The following is a 17,113-nucleotide window of genomic DNA, read 5'->3' as shown; positions in this document are numbered from 1 at the left end:
ATGTGTCCAGGTGGATCCTGGGAGCTGATTGGTCCTTCACATGAGGTTCCAGAATAAGAGGCCTGATCATCTCAGCTGCAGGAAACTTCCTTCAACCACTCATAGCCAGACTGTGAGCAGACATGTTGTGCTTGTTTTTAATAATCTTTTGTTGTACTTCTTGCTGGTGGTTTTCTTGGGAGTTGGGAAAAGGGATTCTTGTTGCGTTCAGGTTGTTCGCCCCCATCCTTATGAACGATACATCTCAAGAACGTCTGGGAATTTCTTTAAATTTGGTACAAATGTTCATTTAAAGCCATGGGTGGACAGATCCGAATTTGGTTAGACTCCTGATACGCTAACACATGTCAGAGTCACAGTAATTGTTCAGATTTGGGTGGCTCAAGGTGGCCTCACAAAGATTGCTGAACTCTGAAACTCCTTAAAATTTTTATTCTGGAATAAATGTGTCGAAAAATGCACTGGTCAGTGGAGGCTTACAACCGCTGGGAGTATAGTTCAACTTTAGACCGCTGTGACACGAAAACCATTAACCTTAAAGACGCTGAGCTGAGAGGGACCGCAGTTTACTTCACATTACACATGTTTTGCTGGGCATTATTAACAGTTTAAAACTCCCTGTGAACACAATTATTTTTCCACCCAGTTCAAAACTTAGTGGTCTGTGTCTGCTGGCTATGTCAACCCATGACATGAGGTAACTTTTTGCCACCTTGAAACTTTGATAAAGTTGAAGCGTGCTGAGACTTATGCTGCTTTAATAGTATATTTTGTTTTCTGAGGATGATTATCCTTGCCTCTCTCACACTGCGGGGGCTGATATTGCTCTTTAATCAACCCGTCTGCATGAATCACGAAGCCTTGAGTCCCCACATCGTCTTGGCTGCATGCTGTTTACTGGCACGCTGTGAGCCAGACACCACAAGCTGGGGCCCACGCTCATTCACACGAATATGTCGACTCAGCTAACGGACACATAGGACATGTCCAAGGGGCGTCGTGCTTGGTGTGAAGGTGTACGTCCTCTGCGTGTGACATGTGGGTGAGAGCGTTGCTTGTGAAAATAGTGTGGGTGCATGCATGTGCCTTCTTGAATGCATGTTCCTGTCTGCTGGTTGTGTGTGTATTAAATACAGAGAGAGACCGAGAGAGAGAGGGAGAGAGAGGGAGGGTGGTGGCTTGTACAATACATATGAATGATGCCTACTTTTCATTGGGGGCATTCATTTTACTGCCGAGCTGATGTAAGAGTTTCTATTTCTGCAGCATCCTGCTCCCAGTTCCAGACGGGACTGGATTCCTCCAGTCCATATCGGTTCATAACATGTTTTGATTATCTTGGCATGGGGAGCCACGTCAACGCTGAGCAAATGAAGAGATTGAGACACAAACAAAGAGCAGATACTGAGCGATGTCACCCACATGGGTTATCATCACAATACCACCAGCAGGATTGTGTCTGTGTCTGTATTCAGACGATAATCCCTTCATTAAAACGTTGATGTTGGTCAATTCTAGATCGATCGATCGACATTATATTTTTAATTTTGTTTTATGCTCATTTAGACACAGTATAAATTTTAAAATTCCTAATGAATCTCTAAGACACCAGGTCTAATGCAAAATAAGAAAAAGGGCTCATAATGCACAATCAAACCAAAGTTGATGGTCCTGGTCTGTTTCCTCCAAATTAGGCTTGTCTTGTAATACCTCACTTACTCGGGGTGATCGATACAAGTATTTCCTCTCTGTTTTCAGCAAGCTCTTGAGGTCCCTCTTTTTTTTCTTTTTTTTTTTCCAGTTAGCAAAGCGCCATTCGTTGTTGGGCCAGCTGTAAGTCAAAGTACACATTCCTCCAGCAGCCAACTGTCAGACAGCGCGCGCCTCAGACGGTCATTTGTGTGCGCTTGGCATGCACTGAACCTTGATAGGAACCCCTCACAACTGACAGTCAGCTTAATCATAACAGAGTCTCTGTGTGTGTGTGTGTGTGTGTGGTTCCGTTATTGCTCATGTTGTGGGGACCTAAATCTGTTTACAGAGTCACATTATGGGGAACAAAAAGCAAGTCCCCATATCGTAAATGATCACCTTTTAAAGTGAGGACATGTTAGGATGGGGTTAGCGTAAGGTTAAGGTTACAGGGTCAGGATTAGGCCAGTAGTAAAGGTAATGTCCTCTGAAGTCATTGAAACAAGTGCGTGTGTGTGTGTGTGTGTGTGTGTGTGTGTGTGTACTGAGTGATCTCTCTATTTTTTGCCAGGCTTACTTAGAGGGCAAGCCTCAGAACAAGTGAGAGCTGTCATATTTCAGCACCACCTCTCCCGTCAGTCCTATGTATCAGGCAGAGTTCACTGAGGACGTGCCCACATACAAAAAGCTAAAAGCCACACACACACACACACCAGTCCCTTTACTTTTACTTTTCTTTATTTGTGTACTTATTCTCCCCCCCCACACTCTTTTTGTTCTTTCTTTCTCTGTTCCAAAGATGCACACACACACACAGGCACACACACTAATACATACATACAATGAGGCTGCCTGCACAGGGGAGCGCCTGGTATTTGCTGCAGGGCGATTGCAGGTGTCTGCAGTCGGGCTTTAGAGGTGTGCGGCTGTGTGGGAGCCGCAGTGTGGGGCACATTCGTTGCTGCCAGACATCTCCGACATTAAGAGATCTACCCCTTGCAGATCTCAGTGATTAACTGCTCCAAAGACGAGTGACAGCTCTGCGTCAAGCCAGGCCTTTGTGCCTCTGTCATGCTGGATGATTTAAGAGTCGAGTAAAGACCCATGGATATCTCACTTGCGCCCTGCTAAGCCTCTTCGGCTCCCCTGAATCCTTGCCCTGGTCCTTAGCCACAATCCCACTCTGCCTCTCTTTAGCCTTTCTCCTCTATCCATTTCCATAGGTTGTTTTTTTTTACATCATCATCCACTTCACTCCCTTCCTCGCTCTGCTTTCCTCTGAGCACCACAGACATCCTCCCCCCCCCTTGATTTCTCCCGCTCCTTCTCCATCTCTTTCTCTCTCCTTGTATCTCATCACCTTTTGCTTATGCGTTGTCAAGTCTATAAAGTTTGTAATAGCTTTTGGAGCACCCACATCACTTCTAACACCACCTGCTCTGTGTTTTGTCTGGTGTTACCTAGAAATTAGTCAATGCGACTCTTCAAATTCGGTTTAAAAGAAAAGCCTTTAAAACCGAAGGCTTTTCATCACCTGGATGATGATTTTTCATTTCACTGTGTACCTGAAGCAGCACTGTGTCCCTGTGTGTGGATCAAGCACCATAATGTAGTCCACCTTTAACCAGCATTACAGGACATGTCTTGTCTCATCGATGCTGGACGATTTTCTTCCTTTTTGCTGATACAAGACTATGCTGTCTCCTACACACACACACACACACATGCTTTTTTTTTCTGAGCACTCCTGCTCACATCCATTGAGTAAAAAGCTTTTACTTAACATATTTTCTCCTTGAGGCTATGAATATTATTGATCTGTGTGTTTGCTGCAAGTCTCTCTCATCCATCTTCCCTTTGAGCGGCTACTTTCTCATCATTTCCCCCGGAAAAGTATGAACTGATAAGGGTCCTCGGGGCCATGAAGGCACCAGCTGCAGCATTGCCCACCTGCCTGTTAACCCTCTGACCTTGAGTAAACAGCGTCCAAGTAGCTGCAGAGGGCTTGTGCTTTTCCGTGTCTTGCCCTCATCCCTCAATGTTGTATTTGTTTAGTGCCTGTATGTACGTGAATTAATCAATGTAAAGCAGAAAGCTCATCAATTTCAACCCTCCTCCTCCTCCTCCTCTTCCTCCCTGGAGATGCATCGCTTGGACATCCATTTATTCAAATAGTGCCATATACAGTGTACATGTGTGAGGACACACACACACACACACACACACACACACACGGACACCACGACAGTCTTAATTTGAAATGTTCTTCTGCCTGTGCCATAAGCTCCCACGCACGCTGGAAGAACAGGTGAGATGAAACATTTCTAATCAGTTATGAGTCTGACCACTAGGGGGCAATGCTTACCCAGCAATTCTGCAACAGGCCCTCCTTCGCCTTCTACATTTGAAACCACATTTTGAATGCAAATTACAAACAACATAAACAAAGGAGCAGTGGAAGAAAAGAACAAAAAAATCACCATAAATTATACTGTCTTACACCTTTAGATACATGATTTGTGCAAATACTTGACCTTGTTTTCTTGTTCACTCAAGCCCAAACAAAGGCATCGCATGTTCTCTGACCTCCACTGCCCGGTCAAACATTATAACTCTTGTATTGACAGACACAAAGTTAAATTTGACTGGCGTCGGTTCAATATGTTGGTCGTGATTGTTGATGAACTGCGTTTTTGCGTGGCCACGTGGGAATACAGCTGAACAACAGGTCCATTTTTCTTTAGTCTGTGATGCCAGCAGAATCTCTTAGATGATCCTTCATTTTTGCCCCTTGCGGATATGCGATATGGAGACGAATAGGCAAAAACAAGCCAGGCTTGATTTTTGGACCACCGGTGATTTCCTTAGTAAATGAAGTGCTCTCCAAGCATGTCGAGGGCAAAGCTGAATTACAAATAATCACTGGGAAACATCATCAGACTAAAAGAAATGAGGTCAGAACTATTACTGATTAACTACTAGTTTTTGTGCAAGGCAAGCAACAAAAGTGTGAGGGGGGGGGGAGTGAAGTGTTCTTCAATGTGAAAAACAGCAAGGGAGTGTGTTTGTAGGTAATTGGCCAAGGTTACAAACCTCAATAAATCAAAGCCACGCTAGTGTTTCAAACAAGGACACAGCAGTGGTCACACTAGAGCAGATACTTTATTTTCAGACACACAATGTATTTGTCGACATCCTCATGCCTAATGACCGTATTTCCTACATCTGGCTAGCAGCGCTACCTGTTACCTGACCTCCCATTGCATTTCCAGTCACCCTGAGTGGAGCCTCCACATTATACACGTCTGCAATCTTATTGACGCTGTTACGAGAGTAAAAACAAAGGCCTTGTACAAAAGTCCGACTCCACTCCGACTAAGCGCATACATGCAGGAGTAATCATAACGTGAATTGCATTATCCAGGTATGTTAGTCCGACTTTAGTCAGACTAATGTGTTTACATGACGTTAAGAAAACCAAATTATTTTCATAGTACAACTAAAACGGACTTTTAACATGCATGTAAACGCACTGACTGATAAATAGCTCGGGTCTCATCTCCCCAGGTCATTAAAATCGCCTGCAGCTGATGGGCTGAAACAATCTCTCCATCACTGAAAAGCTCCACCCTGACACGTCGTCATGGGTTAATTGTCTAAATCCCTTTCATGGTGCATTAACTGAAGGCGAAGCAAATCGCGTAACTTGGGTTGCTGGATCATTTATGCGAGTAGCTGATAGAGCTACTGTAACTACATCCATAGAATGTCTGAAATCAAGTGACATATACACATATTTTTAAAAAATGATCAGGTAGCACGACTTGGGGCATGTTGGTGGAATCTCAATAGTGGTTGGCCTTGGCGCCACACAATCTCTTTGCTTTTCTAATTCAAGCAACTAAAGTGTAAAGTGTGTTCATTTGCAAATGCAAATTTTGCATTGGATTGGCACAGCTGATGTACTAAATTTCACGTCTTTGCATTGACATCATCATGTGATCGAATCACACAAACATTCAGCGGAATGAATGCACCACGACTATCTTCCTTGGTAAAATGACTGAGTGTGTCTGCCTTAAACTCTGTCTGGTGTCTCTTCCCACCTCAGTCTCACTTTAGTTATTTGGGTTGCAGTGCCTCTTAAAGCCACAGAAATATACCACATTTACAGAAAGCTTAAGGGCTTTACAACATTCCACACAGTGTATGTATATGCAGCAGACACAGAGATGGTGTGAGAGAGAAAATAGTCTGACAGATTTCTGGTGACAATCAGCCTTACAGCTACTTCCTCGATGCCTTTTACCCCCGTGCCTCTGATGCAGTACACACACATGAAAGTGAAGGAGGCATTACATGCAGCCACAATCGTCGAATGGCTTCATTACACACAAAAAACATCTGTAACCTTAAGTATGGGTTTGACCGCGCACCTCAGCTAACTTTCAGCCGTTTGTTTACAGGCAGCTGACACTGGGAAAATATAACAAACATAACAATAAAAAGAACCTGACACGCAAAGAAATCAACATGATAAATAAATCCAATTTTACAAATGATTTCCTTTATTACACTCAGCACCTGTAGCAGCCCGGAGTGTTCTCTAAATATACCCCTTTTGTTCTCTCTGAATTTGTATCAACCTCTATCATTCACATCTGCAATAGACGCAAATCCAAATGAAGCAAATCAATCAAACAGCTCTCCCCCAACTTCTCCCACCCGCTTCCCACCAGCAGGGAAAACAGCTGCCGTCAAAAGTGGAGCTAAAAACAGAAAAGTTTGCCTCCGCTCGGGCCAGGTTTCCTTCGGAGAGCAGGGGGGGGGGGGAGCAAGGAGAGGTGGGCAGGTGTGTCTGGCTGTGCAGGCGAGGTTCAAGTTTCCTAGTTACCTTTGTTACACCTCAGCTAATCATCTAACCCAGTGGTCGGTCTGCCCGGCAACAGACTCCGATTCCTTGTCCCTCCCTCCGCCCTCCCCATGTTGCCTCAATTAGTCAGGAATTAAAGTCCTGCTTCATGGATGGGATTCATGGGGGACGCTACTCCTTAATTACAGCAGTGCTCTACGTGCTGCTGGGGACTGATTGCGAAGCGTAACATCCCCCGGCCCAGCAGCACACCCAACCCTGTTTTGGGGTGTCTGGTATACGGCATTGTTCAAATCAGCAGGCAGATTCAGATGAGTTATTCATCTGATACAAGTGTCGCAATCCCTTTTATATTTTATTCTGCCGCCTACAACGAGTCCAGGGAGAGCGGAGTCCATTTTTAAATGCAAACAAGCATCAGCGGCACAGCTGCGCAATAATTTCCCCCCAGTTTTCAAAGTTTTTCAGAGACGACTTTGGATCAGAGAGACTTTTCTTTCCCCTTCATTTGAGCCAAAAGTCTATGGTGTGCATGGCTAAACTTGGAATTCATTCAGTGTTTGAAGGTCCACTGTGTAAGAACTAGTGACATGTCATGTGCGACGGCAGTTTAAGGGACCCTCTGATCTCGCCTCCCTTTCCCCATGCACGTCTGGAATACTTACAGTTGCCTTCGCATATCACAAATGACTGTATGGCAGTGCAGGATGACAGCCTGACCCTTGTCTTGCATCTGATCATAGCAATTGTTGTCTTGTTGTCTTGTTGTCTTGTGTGTTTGTTTGGCGGCAGAACGTGCAGCAAAACGGCAGTTGTACACAAAATAATAAAAAGAATACAAGAACAAAAGACAACACAGTGGCTGACGGCGAGTGCTGAATATTTCCTTCCTCACTTTTATGTTTCATAGAGGGTTTTGCCTCAGAAGTTACGGCACAGACGCTAAAACACACGATGTGGCTCTCGTATGTTGGCACGTGTGCAAACGTACTTGCCTCCTAAATGTTAAACACACCATATGTACGCGCCATAGATTTCCTTTGAACTCAAGCTATGCTCTATTAATAACTGTATTTCCCCCCTTTACTTTTATATCAAAAGCAGAAGGAAGTTGAGATACTGCTGATATATCACAGGGCTCCATCAGACAGATGTCTGCTTTTATAAGGGACTGGAACAGCGATGGAACAGACTTGAAGTCTTGTAGACCTGCCACAAAATCCACATTCAACAGTTTACAGTCTCACAAGTACTCACTGTGTCACTGTAAATGTTTCTTGTCCTGTTTTAGCTCCTGCCCCGATTTCACCTGTGTTCATCTGACCAATACAGCCTGTGTTCATAAGCATTTCAGCACCATCTCTTAGAGCAGTGTGTCTCAGTCCTGGTCCTCGGGACCCGCTTGTTTTAGATGTTTCCCTGCTCCAACGAACCCGATTCAAATGACTGGGTCGTTATCAGGCTTTTGCAGAGCTTGTTGATGAGCTGACCGTTTGAATCCGGTGTGTCGGAGCAGGGAAACATCTAAAAACATGCCCTAATTAGACGGCTGTTTACTGAACCACATTTGATTCAGAAAGGACCGCTTCCCTATCACCATTCCTGGGAGTGCATTCGATTGTTGCAAGCCTGTATTTTGATGTCGTCTTTTCTTTTGGAAATCATTTGGCTTTTAAATCTGCCACTGAAAAGTTTTGAAATACGTTCAAAACTTGTTTCGCCAACTTTCCAGCTTTATATGTGCTGAATTAAGGAGACGTGTGTGCGATCAGAGAGCGCATCAAACAACATTCGATTAGATAAGATAAACTTTATTGATCCCCTAGAGGGGAAATGTATTTGCTTCCAAACAACATACATACAACAATACAGACAACACAATCGAATATATAGATAAATAAAATCAATTAGAAGCGTGATCTATAGCAATTGGGCATTAAATGTAATTAAAATGTACTGGAGTTGTTAAGTCTGAAGGTCGTGCATCACAATTACATGCATTATGTACTGTATTGAATGCATTTGCCTTTTTATTGCTTCATTTTTGACATCTTTAATGTCCTGTGACCCAAATGTGAGGTTGAGACGACAAATTATTTCCCACTGTATCCTAAAATGGATTCTGGAATAGGTTACATGAATAGTTAAGAATGCATCGGTTTGCCAATAGACAGTAGCACAGTTTTAAATCGTGTTTGATTCACGTGTAAGGGTTTTCAAGCGTCCTCACGCGCTCACAAACAAAAAATCAATTTCAATAGAAAGAATCAAAAGAAAAGTGTTAACCCAGAGTAATGTGGTGAATCCTGGAAAGAGCTTTTCATATGATCTGTGCAGTGGGAAATAAATGCTCACAACATTTATTTATTCCTGGACAAGTGTTAAACTATATATACCTCTCGAGGGTATTGTACCCAGAAAATAAGATGTGGACTTGAACTGGAGTGTCAAAGGGCTTTGTGCTTTGGATGCTTTGATTTGCATTCGCTGTTTTGGAGTGCAGAAAAAAACACACAGCTTATTTCCACAACCCACGTTGCAGTATGGCTTTTTGAAAAAGAAAGGTTGCAATAATTGCCCTTTGTCTGTGCACCTGTGTGATACTCAAAAAAAAACCCCAGAAAATCCTCCTTGAATTTCTATGCAAGGGCTGTGAGAGCCACTTGTAACAGGGGGGGAGCAGCAGCGGTTTGAAGTGGCCACAATATTCTGGAATTAGCACTGATAGCTGAATACTCATGGGAGGCAAGTGGGTACACATCTTATGTTTTTATGTTTCGTTTTTCGAAAAAAAAGTCAGAGGGAGACGAGTTAGTGAGTGGGAGGCATCCATGTGCTGTTAGCACCCAGCTCACATCAATATCATCACCACCGAAAAAACCTTGTTCCTGTTGCCTTTACAGGCGCATGGCAATATTGAGCATCGCATTAGAGAAAGGCTCAGCTCTTGCCTCACAAAAGACGACCTATTTCTCTGACACGGAAGAACCACATCCAGACTGTAGCCACGGCCTGACACTGACAAATGTCACAGGACCACCTGTCACACTGGATTCTGCACTTGTATCAATACTTAGAGAGTTTTCATAAATCAGCCCAGACAAGTTTTCCCAGTCCTCTCCGTGGGGTTCAGATTTACAGTGGTGTCGATTGCATGACAAACGAGGGCCATTGTCACTTTTGAAGAAACCTGGGGAAAGGGGAATATAAAGGTGGACTGATATGAGTTGAAAGGAGACGAGCGATAAGGAGGGAGTGTTAGGGAGGAGTGTTGAGACAGTACCAGATGAATTGGATCATTTTTTTCAGCCTTCTTCAAACCTGCTGACCCCGTACTTACGCGCACATTGACGTGGTTTGATACAAAAATGATGTCGGACTGTTCTTTTTGCATGATGTGTGTAAATATAAATGCTGGGTAAGTGTTGGACAGAGGAAGGAGAGAAAGTTAGGAAAGTATTGATGTGTTGTAGCACAGCAATAGAGCAGAGGCAGAAATAGTGTGTGTATGATGGCACATGTTCTCAAGGGAATTATTGAAGAAGAGACTGAAATGCACCTAACTGTGCATTATGTGAGGAATGTATTTTATGAAGTCCTACAATGGCCATGATATACGGAAACATGTTAAATTGAAATACCGGCTTCACTGAGAACAATGTTAAAGCCTAGTTTAGACACAATTTAAACAATAAAGATCAATTTCATCCCTCTCAACTCTCAAACATAAAACATTCTGAATCTAGAACATTCCAAAACCTCGGTTATGCATATTTTACTTATTATACACAGTATTAAAGATATTGAAATATGCATTAAGTCTGCGAGTTCCCTGAGAGGTTCAATATTTATAGGAATAAAACAGATGGCGAGACAATTATGTGTGTGTATGTGCATGGATACAGTGTAACGCGGAGTATTAGTGCACTGCCTTGTTTTAGTGTTTCAAATTTCTGTGCCAGCCTTAACTATTCAATGTTTTGAGACTGGGACTGCAGTAGCCGTTTAGTTGTCAGCGTTGTACATATTTTACATACAACGTGAAGGAAATGAGATGAGATTTGGGCGAAGAATCCCACCGATGACTTAACCATGTCAGAAAATCTTTAGAATAATTGAAGCAGGCGTCTCCCTCATTCATAAAAAGTACAATTGTAAATGCAATACATTCGCCTCAACATAATTAAATGCACAAGTCATAATTAAGCATTAGCCTCAAAATAAAACGTGTCATGGTTTCCAGAGACAGCAATGCCACTCTCGTTTTCAGCTGTTTCGACACCTACTGTTCCGCTGTTCTGCTGTGATTGTTCGGGGTTTGGCAGTTCATACAAAAATGAGCGGAAGGGAAGCTGCGGGTCTTTTAGCAGCACAAAATTAAAATGTCATTATGTGTCTCTATTCTTAGCCGAGACATGCTGCCGGGATCTCCCACATCTCTGGCTTTGTTCAGAGAAGTGACATGTGGTTTCACAAAAGTTTACAATTCCATCGAAATCCCAGAAGGGCCTCGTTCCACAGCAACCTGGCATCCCTCTCAACAGGCTTCCGATAGTGTGCTTACAGAATATAACACACATGAATGCACGGGCAACTCCGTCTAATAATCTTAAGAGCTGTGAAAAAAGATTACCTCGACAAGATAACGCTGCAGTATCAAGACGTCAGAGATGGGTTTAATAACATGAAAGGGACTTTTTTCTTGAACTCCCGCGATGCTCTGGCGATGGAAAGATTGTGTAAACCCCGTGTTGAAACGGAGAGTTTCTCAATTTCAGCTTTTTGGGTCCATGCGCGCGTCCAACGGTGATTGAGCAAAATGTGTTTTTTTTCCTCATGAAAGGAAAATCATTGGAGGGCACAGAGGCAAACAAACAAATCCTGTTGAATACGAACCCTACAGTATATATGTTTTCATAATGGTTTGTGCAGTTCTCAGAATCAGCACTTAGCATAATTAGTAGAGGCTTTGTAGGTCAGCCACTAATGAAAGTCTTTCTTTAAAATGTCATGCAATCAGTTTCTTTCAAAGGTTATTGGGGGAGCAGGTAGAACTGCTCTCTGCTGCTCTGCCACAAGCTTTTGTTTGTTTCTCCATGGGGTGACACAAATATATGTATTTTCTCTTTTGGTTTAGAGATGACAATATATGGATGTGTTTGATAGTTTGGTGAAACATTTAAAATAGTAAGATAAGAAGTGTTTTTTACTGTTGTACCTGTACAACTTACTATATGATTGTGTGTTTTGTTCATTCTTCTTTTTATGAATGATCTATAAAAGGTTCATTTTCCCTTTGACAGATGGGCGTACGGTAAATTTCATGAACTTTTAACTGTATCTCGGTTTTTAATCGCTGTAATGGAGATCTTAGTGAGCTTGAACATATCAACAGCAGTATGTGCTTACAGATGATGATGTTAGTAGAATGTGTACCACCTATAACATGGTAACATCTGCTAGGACTAATCATAAGGTTCAGATGCACACAAAACTCATGTTGCAGGTATTTCATCATAAACCAGGTTGTTACCAGTTTAGAATGTGTGTGTTCATGCATGTGTGTGTGTGTGTGTGCGCATGTGCATTCCACTTTTGGTGTTGCCTCCAACTCACCTACTCACCTGTTCCTGATCACCACTGATTGCCACTGCCTTTCCCTGCTGTTCAAAAGCCCAATCTGTCTCCTCAGTCTTTGCTAGATTGTTGTTGATCTCACAGCGGTACGACGACAGCTGACTCCTTTTTTTTTTTTCTCCTCGGCTTGTTGCGTGATTATCTTGGATATTGCTCTGACCCTGATTTTCTCTTGTGCCTGGAATCTGCCTCGCTCAAACTCTTGTGACGCAAAGTCCGCCTTCGCCTGCCACCCCTTCTGGAGGCTGGTGCGGTTGCACCCTCGAAGCTCCTCAAGGACAAAGAACCTCCTGCATGTTGCACTTCAGATCTCTATGGACTCAGTCTCACCATGATGCACCCCGGACAACCACTCTCCCTAGAGTCCCTTATTGCCCCAGCTATTACTACTGTCTGAGTATTTGCCTACCATATAACAGCCTTTTTTTTAATTGATCTCATGTGTTTGAGTCAAAAGTGAAGGGAATCAGTTACCAGGACCCTCCTTCATCTCCAAGAGTTGTTTGTGCATTTCACTTAAAAATCAAAATGACAGCTTATAATTTCATCCTCTGGGAGTCATGAATTCATTTGAACAATGTACGACTGAGTAGAAAATCAAAGAATAATGGAGGACAGTAATGCGTTGCTTGTTTTTTTTGCAACTCATCTATCATTTTGTCTTTTTTAAAGCCGCACTCTCGATATATAGCCCGAAAATTGACAGCTTTCTACTGCCATAGGTGTTACTGGCAGCAGTTGTTACCATATAAGTCAGCCAATCCCTTGTCATACCCTGCTTATACTGCAGAGAGCTCTCAAAAGCTGCAAGATTTTGGGGCTATTTTCTCTCTATTACCATTGAAGCAGGCTGTCAGTTTGGACATTGTATTTTCAGCTCGAGTTGAATCCTCCTCATCCCTCCCTCCCATCCCTCCCTCCCTCCCTCTGTCCCCTAGATAGTGTCGTGGATGTAAAAAGCAGCCTGTTGAGCAGCCATCAGTCTGCTGGCATTTGATCAATGCCCAGGTGCCTTTGTGCTGCTAAGCGATAGATAAAAGAGACTGTTATCAGCTCTACAACATCAGCAGCAGATAGCTATGTTGCAGGAGCAAAGCAGGCCTGTGGGGCCGAGGGTGGGGGGGCTGGGGGTTCACACTTCAGCAAAGTATTGAAGAGGAGAATCATGGTGGGATGAATGACTGGGAAGAGGCGGGGGAGGATAGGGAAGCACACTGTAGGTCAGCGCCTTGATACAAGGTTTTACAGCTGTCACCAGCCCTCTGGAGAGGAACACAGGGTGGAGGAGATGAGGGCACAGACAGAAAATTTAAGGGAGTCAAAGATTATTGGGGGGAAAATGGTAAGAGCCAACCTGAACCTGCAGGAGAGGGAACTGGACACTTTCAGGGGAAATGTGCAGTTGACTGTGACTGTGAATCTGCTAAAAAAGATGAAGCAGTGAAAAGCAAACTCAAAATCCAGCATAAAACATGCAATTTAAATCAAATCAAGCACTCACAGCTATTTATCCAGTGACAGTTGATGCATTTGGCAAAGCTAACCCCATACAAAACCCAGATTTGAAGGGTCAGTTAGGAACATTAATGGCATGTTGGTAAGATCTTTTTTTCCCAGAAAGATTGTGTTGACACTTGTCAACACCTTGCTGTGTTTGAAGGAAATAAATATATTTTAATTCTATAAATAACTGAGTAACGCAAAACAGACAATAGTAAGTCAACTCCCAACCTCGTTATCTGCCTGTGTTAGTCTGATTTATTAAATTAACATGTATTTTAAAAGTCCAATCTTATTCAGACTAACACAAAAAATATAGTTTAAAAGCACACACTAGAAACAATTCAGACTGTTTTCCTCTATTATGTTGTAGGTTTCATCCAAATTTCATATCAATTTGACCCATAAAACAGTGTGTTTTCGTGTTTGTGTGACGGTGTGATTTTAAACTTGAATACTATAGTGTTCAAACCCTTTGCCCAGGTGCACCTGCTTGCCTTAACGATCCTTGACAGGTGTCTGGGACTTGATTGGGCGCACCTGTGGCAAAGTGATCTGATTGGACACAGTACCTGAGAGAGAGAGGGAGAGAGAGAGAGAGAGAGGGAGACAGAGAGAGAGGGAGACAGAGAGAGAGAGAGACAGAGAGAGAGAGAGACAGAGAGAGAGAGAGACTGAAGTCAGGCACTGTGAGAAATGAGACGGTCAAGCCTGGACAACTCTCGGTTATGTCACCAATTCCCCTTCTTCTTCTTCTTCTTCTTCTAATAAATTGCGGCATGCAGGCTGTACACTGAGAGGTTCAATGCCACCCTGCACAGTTTGAAATCTTGAATCACATTTCTTTCTGCGCCTTGAAGCCTGGTTTGCTGGTTTAACCCCTGATAAGCCAAAACATCCTAAAAGTCTGGTATATTTAAACATTATGTGAAATAAAATAAAAAAAGATTTCATTTTTCAACCTAGTTTTACAACTAATAGTAGTATTCTGAGAAGTATTTCAATATTGTTCTGTGTAACACTGGAGGAAATGGAGATGTGAGACGTGATATGTACGTAATTGTGTTATTAAAAATCAGTGCTCTTCCTCTGTCACGGCTAAACTGATGAGATGTTGTAAAGTTGAGGGCTTACAAACCTTACGTCATAAAAACAAAACCATGGATTCACATCTTACACCAGCGGTATCACAAAGACAGTGTCGATACCTTTCCTTAATTGAAGATCATGATTTTTTCAGATGCAATTTTAACCTACTTTAGGCAGCGGCTCCCATTTGACAGTGGGTGTGCAATGTGACTGTTCGGGAGAATGATTCCTCCATTTTCCAGTTCTAAGGAGACAGTCTAAAGAGAGTGATGGTGGAGGGGGGGGGGGGGGGGGGGTGATGAGATGGAGGGTGAGGACAGGAGGGTTGTTCTGTGTGGGTGGGTGTCTCTGTTGATTGGTATGAAGGAGAGTCTGTGTGTTTGGTGTCAGCAGGTACACTCACACCCAAGAAACACTTTCAGTCTTCAAATTCTTCTATTGTCAATTGCCAGGAGAAGCTTTTATTCCTGATTCTGCCTCCCTTCAGGTTTAATGTTTCTCTCATTCCTTTTCTTTCCTTTCTTTCACCTCTTATTGTCCTTGTCTGTTTTTTTTTTTTTTTTTGTTTTTTCACCGTGAATATTAAATGGCCTTGTAATGGTGTGCTCATACTCGTGAGTCTCGCAACTCACGATTGCCTTATTTGTCCCAATTACACAGACAATTAAAGCAAAGTGACCGACATTCACAGTACGCTCACAGACTTAATGAATGAAGACTAAGTGTCGACATAAACTGCGCTCTGACGTCCCACCTCCCTGTTCCCGCAGTTGTAAAGACTCACTGAAGGAGAGCAGTTTGCACCTGAGTGAAGCACTTTGAAAACACGCCACAGATGCTTTTAACAAGCCTGCTTATTTAGACTCTTATTTCAACTGTTTGTGTGTGTGTGTGTGTGTGTGTGTGTGTGTGGTCACATCTTGATCTTAATCAAAATGAAACTTACAAAGCGACTGCATCATTAACTGTGTTGACTTAAATGTCACTGGCTGTAGTTTTTGACCTTTTAATTATGCAGAGAAGACAGACTTTCCTCTTTAAACTCACATTTTGACCCTGGGACCTATACCCATAATAAACTGGCATCTTATTACTATTATGGCATTGCCGTGGTAGGCAGGTGTATTCATTTGTTTCACAAATTTAAAAAAGTTTCACCTTTTCTGGTTAAGAAAACTCCATTAACTCCCACTTACATCTGATGTTTGCCCATAATGGTGATGACGCAATCATCCGAGTTCAAGAGACTCTCCTTGTTGACAAATCGACTTCGACTTTCACTGGCAATGGCAGCAATTTGAAAACTTCTAAAGGTATAAAAGATTCTAATTTCCTGTTCCACGACTTAAGTTCAGTACTATTCCTACGACTGCACTTCTCTGGTTTCCTCCCGCTCTCCAAAAACATGCAGATTTGGGGATTGGGCAAATTGGACACTCTCAATTGATCGTAGGTGTGAGTGTGAGAGTGGATGGTTGTTCGTCTCTATGTGTGGCCATGCGATGGACTAGCAACCTATCCAAGGGGCACCCTGCCTTTTGCCCTATGTCAGCTGGGATTGGCATCAGCGAGCCTCATGTGGTGGATAAAGCGGCAGAAGATGTATTTATTCGCTCATCGCGTACCATCATCAATCGCCTACATTTGATGTTCCCTCTTGAACTTCTCTCCACTGATTTTAACGTGCTGAGTTGCACAAACAGTCATCTAATCTAAATGGTCCATGGATGAGGCATCCACATCCGTCAAAACGGGACCAACCAGAGGACAATTTGGATTCACGCAAGCAAACAAAGACAACGATGAGTCAGGACAACGGTGAACCCGAAAATAGGCAGTGAAAAAGTGAAACACTGAAGCAGCATTATTCTTGTCTTTCGTGTGGGAAAGACAAAACACATTTTTTTGTGTTTGGCATCAAACGTGACTGTTGAGAAAGATGAACTCCAGCTGGCAAGTCAATCGCCTCTTCTTAGCGAGTTAACCTGCACTTCAAAAACCCTTGGTTTCACTTTCAGCATCACATTAAACAACAGTTGATCAGAAGATTCAAATAAAATCAAGTCGCTCCACATGGTTAGGCAGATATAAGGCAGATAGTATTATAGAAAGAAGAGAACTCCAACAGTTGACACTATGAGCACAGGTCCACAAGCCACAGTTCAGCGGAAGATAAGTTTGAACGTTTCAGTCAGAGACTTTGTACAAGCAGCTGTGAAAAAAGGGTTGACCACATAAAAGGTGCAGAATAAAATGGTGAGTAATGGAAGGTACATTTGAAACTTTTCCTTTTGAACACGCACAGTCAAATCATCACTTACT

This window comes from Solea solea, chromosome 5 (genome assembly GCF_958295425.1).
Source record: "Solea solea chromosome 5, fSolSol10.1, whole genome shotgun sequence".
NCBI lineage: Eukaryota > Metazoa > Chordata > Actinopteri > Pleuronectiformes > Soleidae > Solea > Solea solea.
Note: the sequence above shows the minus strand (reverse complement) of the source record.